Source organism: Parambassis ranga, chromosome 16 (genome assembly GCF_900634625.1).
Source record: "Parambassis ranga chromosome 16, fParRan2.1, whole genome shotgun sequence".
Taxonomy (NCBI): Eukaryota; Metazoa; Chordata; class Actinopteri; family Ambassidae; genus Parambassis; species Parambassis ranga.
The window spans coordinates 6829965-6835964 of NC_041036.1; positions in this window are offsets into that span (position 1 = coordinate 6829965).

A 6000-nucleotide genomic window follows, 5' to 3' on the forward strand; every position below is an offset into this window, starting at 1 on the left:
TTTGGGATGCTGCTAAAGCAGTTCTTAGGGGTAAACTTATAGGATGGTCTGCTCAGAAGAAAAAGGAAAAAGATAAACAAATTAAAGAACTGGCTGAAAAGTTAAAATCCTTAGAGAGTAAACATATGGAAAGCAATGACTCTGTGGTCCTACAACAGATTCTACATACAAAACAAGCCCTAAATAATATTTATGAAAGTCAGATAGCAGGAAGGGCTAAGTTAATTAAACAGAACTTCTATGAAAATGGTCCCAAATCTAAAAGACTTCTGGAGGATACATAAACAACAGGCAGAGAGATATATACACAAAGTAAAAGATCCCCTGACAAATGAAACATGTCATAAATTAGAGGATATTCAAAAATCATTTGAGACATATTATACTAATTTATATGCACAGCCTGAAGCAGCTGGTATAAGTGATGTGTCCAAATTCCTGACTAGCTTAGACCTACCATCTATAGGAACGGAACAGAACAAAATAATAACTCGAGAGATAACAGATGCAGAAATAAATAAAGCTATATCAAGACTGAAATCAAATAAAATGCCAGGTGCTGATGGCTACCCATCTGAATGGTATAAAAAGTTTAGGGAAATAATAATACCGATGCTAAAAGGAAGTTTCAATTATGTACTAAAGGGGGGAGTTCCCCCTATGTCATGGAGACAAGCGGTAATCTCAATAATCCCCAAGCAGGGTAGAGATAAGACAAACTGTAGTTCCTATAGACCTATATCTGTTTTAAATATTGATTATAGATTATTTGCATCGATACTAGCTAAACGATTGGAAGATATAATCCCAGACCTTATAGACACAGACCAAACCGGCTTTGTTAAACATAGGCAGATCCAGGACAATGTGAAACGGGCTCTCTACCTAGTTGATCATATAAACAGTAACAATATTGAATCAGTGATTATCAGCCTTGATGCGGAAAAAGCTTTTGACTCAGTCCGATGGGACTATCTGTACTTGACCCTTAAACGTTTTGGTTTTAATGACCAAGTTATTGGTTGTATAAGGTCTCTCTACTGCTCCCCCTCAGGTAGAATCAAGATAAATGGAAACCTGTCGCAGCCAGTTTTCCTTGAGAGGGGATGCAGACAGGGGTGTCCCCTTAGCCCCACACTTTTCGCTATGTTTATTGAGCCATTGGCTCAGGCAATCAGGGAAACCAATGAGATATCCGGTGTACAGCATAAGATTTGTTTATATGCGGATGATATCCTGTTGACTCTTACAGAACCGAATATAAGCCTGCCTAAATTAATATCCCTTCTCCAAGATTTTGGATCATACTCTGGATATAAGTTGAATTTAAATAAAACCCAGACACTTGCCTTTAAATATAAACCACAGGGTAACAGAACTGGGATATGTAATTTTAAATGGAACGGTAAGGCAATCAAATACTTAGGGGTCCATATTCCCAAAGATCTTTCATCCATTTACGATATTAACTACAATCCTATAACCGGCAATATCAAAATGGACCTAAATCGTTGGTCATTACTACCTATGAGTATGTGCAATCGAATAGAGATAGTGAAAATGAACATATTACCAAAGCTGCTTTTCCTCTTTCAATCACTTCCAGTTGAAATACCCCCTAAACAATTCAATAATTGGAATAAAATGATATCCACCTTTATTTGGGGAAAACAAAAACCCAGGATTAGATTCCAGACATTACAGCTTCCTAAAGATAAAGGGGGGAGGGCTTTACCCTGCCTGGTAGACTATTACAGGGCAGCACAATTACGCTCTTTGGTGTATTGGTGTGACCCAACGTATGAAGCTAAATGGAAGGACCTAGAACAGAATCAGACTACGATACCTCTCCAAGCTTTCTTGGGAGATAATAAGCTACAGAGAAAACAATCGGAAAAGTTTAATACATGGATCAATGTTCCATTAAACATCTGGTATAAACAATTTAAAAATGAGAACTTTGAAAGAAACGTACGAATATTACGGTGGATTGCTTATGATACAGAATTTACCCCAGCAAATTTGGACAACAGGTTTAAACATTGGATTACTAAGGGTATCACCTCCTACTGTACTATCTCATCTAAAGAATGCCTGGACTGTTTTCAACGGTTTCAAGATATCTTTCATTTGGAGAAACAAGATTTTTTTAGATACCTGCAACTGAGGAATCATTTCAACAAAACTATTAAAGCATCTGGAGAGGTGGGCATGACTCTGATAAAGATATTTGTTGATGCATATAAGGGTAATAATAATAAGAAAATAATTTCCAGGATTTACTCATCACTGCAACTAAATAGAGGTCTCTCCACAACCTACATTAAATCTAGATGGGAAAGGGAATCTAATATAACACTTACCGAGGAGGACTGGTTAAATATTTGTAAAACACAATCTATAACTACTAATTCGGATCTTTGGAGAGAGTTTGCCTGGAAAATACTGTAAGGTTTTTCATAACACCCAAATTGAAAGGACAAAGAACCAAATGTCCTGAACACGGTCAATGTTGGAGAAAATGTGGTAATATGTCAGCTGGTCATTTTCACATTTTTTGGGAGTGCCCTGCTATAGCCTTGTTCTGGACAGAGGTGATGACAGAAATTAGATCAATAATTGGACTGACGCTCACTTTCAATTTTAGCACCACCTACCTAGGTAATCTGCCGACAGGACTAAAAAAACGGGATACATATTTATTGCGGATATTATTAGTGAGCGGTAAAAAATCTATAACCAGGAGATGGTTGAGCGAGGAACCTCCAACGGTGGTGGAATGGAGGGCGGTAGTGCAGGAAATCTATGTTATGGAAAGGATGAGGGTCATCCTTTCCCTTCCCTGAGGGGTGCTGCCGAAAGATGTGAAAAATACTGGAGGAAATACACACAGTATTTAAACAATTAATCATTTATTTTCTGCCTGTACTGTATGTAGCCCGTGAATGATCTTCTGTGGGAATGTGCTGTAGGCGAATCCTGAATGTTAGTTTCTTACCGGACTGATGACTGACCTATTTGTTGTTCTATGTCTGTTCTGGGCATGCTCTGTATACACTGTGTTTAACGTATTAAAAGAAAATAAAAATTAAATTTTAAAAAAAAAAAAAGCACCATATTGAAGAAAACTCAGGACTTGTGTTAAAGCTTAAATTCCTTCTATTCCTTGATTTATGAACCTGCTGTGTGCCTATAAGAAATGGTTGCTGCTGGGGATCTTTGAAAGCTTAAAGCTGCATTACAGATTTTGTTTTCTGCATGCTGGACATGTGGCCTGAGTAAGAAATTGTTAGTCCACAGGTGGTTTAACTGGCTAATTGTGCACAGCGAGGGGTGCAATTTACGGCCTGTTGGTGTGTTGTGTTCTGAAAGAGTCCAATCTGAGCTCTGGCAGATACATGCAGTGTGAACTCTGCAAAGCACATGAGGAATGATTGATACGTTGATGGCCTGATTTGTTTTTAAACATGACATCCATACAGGCGGAAAGCATGTATGGAAAGCAGTGAAATAAATCTGCTTTTACTTTACACCATGACAAATATCTGTTAAAAAATTAGTTAAAATATTGATGAGCCTGTTCATTTGTGTGTAGCATCTTCGGTGCTCCAAGCGTTTTAGCATAATTTTACTAAACTAAGACACATTTTAGTGATTTTTTCTTTTCTAGTTTCTGTATAGTTGTTATTTGAGAGATTATTTCAACTCAGCAAACTGTTTTTCCATCCACCTTGTGTGCAACACAAACAGCTCACAGCTGAGGAAATGAACTGTTCTTCCTAGAAAAATGATTGGTAAATGTGCCTGTATAATCATGTTCAGTGAGCTTGACTTGTTTTGACTGTGCCCTTCCTGTTGCTGCCCTTTCCCCCCCTCATTTTCTTCTTGCCCTGTTATCTCCTTGTTGCATTACCTAAGCAATTTTCAATCCAACACATACAAACATATAGACTAACTACATTCAAACACACACTTGTACGAAGAAGCCGTGCAGAACCTGTGAGGACCTGCCACGGCATTGGAATGCAACGAGAGACTGAGCCAAGAGGAAAGCTATTCATTCAGAGCCTCCCCCCACCACCACCACACATACACAAACAAACATTAGTGGAATGTCACTCAAATTTGGACAACACACACATCCACTCTGTGTTGCACACACAGTTTATGACTGATTGCTAATTAATCTGGCTCTTTTCCAGACCCTTAAAATGAAAAGCTGACAGTTTGCATCAATATGGCCCGTCTCTCACACTCTGCTTATGTCTCAAAACTGGCTATCAGTGTAACAGTGTGGGTTCATTTGTGTGTCTGTTCAGCTCCTGAGATTGTCAAAAACACAGCTTTCTGTGCGTCTCAGTAGGAAATCTGTCTGTGTGTGGTTTCTCACACGATGCAACAGTTGTTACCTGCACACGTTTAGCCGACTCCATTCAATCACAGCCTGAACAGAAGGGACAGGGAGAAGGTGGAAAAATTTGCTAGTAAAGCCTGTCAACTAGTAAACAATGTCAAGAGTTATTACTGTCTCTGAGGTCTCATCTATTTACCCTAAATAACATGAGTGTGCCCATCCATCTGCTTGTGTGTGTTGTGAATAGAAAAGGATGCCAACTCATTACCTAGCAGCCAGACAAACAATGTCAAGAGTTACAGCTGTGTTAAGTACTGCCTGCAACAAAACAGGCTCCATGATTTTTTTTTCTGCTGAGCTGGTCAATTAAACTGTCAGTAATATGCAGTAAATTAGCATGCGTCTCTTTCTAAAGAGAAAATACAACTTGTTGTGCCTGAGAGTGTTTACTATGATGATGTGTTACGGCCAAGCCTAACAGGATAACCAAAGTACCATAGAAAATCTGGATTTTAAAGAGAAATTGTAGTCAACTGGGTCTTTTTAGAGAATAACAGCTCAATATAGATTTGAATGAGGTGATAGCTTTGGTATGTCAACGCAATAGATGGATGTCAGGAAGTCATAGAGAATAGGAAAAATGATTTTTCCTCAAAAATGTAACTTGCATTTGTTGTAGATAAGAAACAAATAAATCAAAACACAATTTAAAAAAAACACACTCATTGTATTTCTGTTGTTAAATCCATGATTTATGTGCACAGTTTGAATTAAAAACTAAGCTTTATCATCATGAGTGACAGTACAGTAGCTGCCGAAGGCATCAGAGTATCTACATATCAAAGCAGCCTTTAGTCAAAGAGCTCCTCTCCATTTATCAGTAAGTGCTGGATTCTTGGTGTGTCTGCTATCTTTTTAGTATCAACAAACAAGACATTTCTTCTACAGTGGTAGAATAATGCATAAATCATTTTTCACAGTGTGTGTGTGTGTGTGTGTGTGTGTGCGGAAATGGAAACTGGATGTGGGTCTTATGATATAAAGCACAACACAAAATGACTTCTGCCGTGAGTGTTTCTGCTCTTGTAACCAAAAGTGAAGAAGTCATCATAGATAGTCACATGAATCGCTTCATGTTCATTGTTTTGTTTTAAAAATGTACATTTTCTTTGGTCACCTGTGTCAGAGACACAGCAGCACACAGCATCATAAACAACCTGCACGGCTGCTGTGTGACTGAAGCAGGACTGCAGGATGCGACGGTAAACAATACTTAATGCAGTGTTTGTTGCATCATTTGATTTAGTTTCAGTCTCAATATTAATACTGAGAATAATCACAGCAGAAAATGATATTTTGTTAGTTAATCAAAAACATTTTCATTGGTAGATTGTCTCCCCTGAAATGAAGATGGGAAAGAGTGAACAGCATCATCATCATCAAATCCTAAGAGGTGTTGTTTAACAGCTTGTCAAATATGGTGACTCAGAAGATCAACTATGTCTGTTGAATATACAACAGTCTGCTGCTTAGCTTAAAGTGATATAAGAGGGAAGACATTAGCCTGGATCTGTCCAAAGGATATAACATTAACCAGCCATCACCTCCCAACCTGCACAAAATCATATTATAATTATTATTTTTTT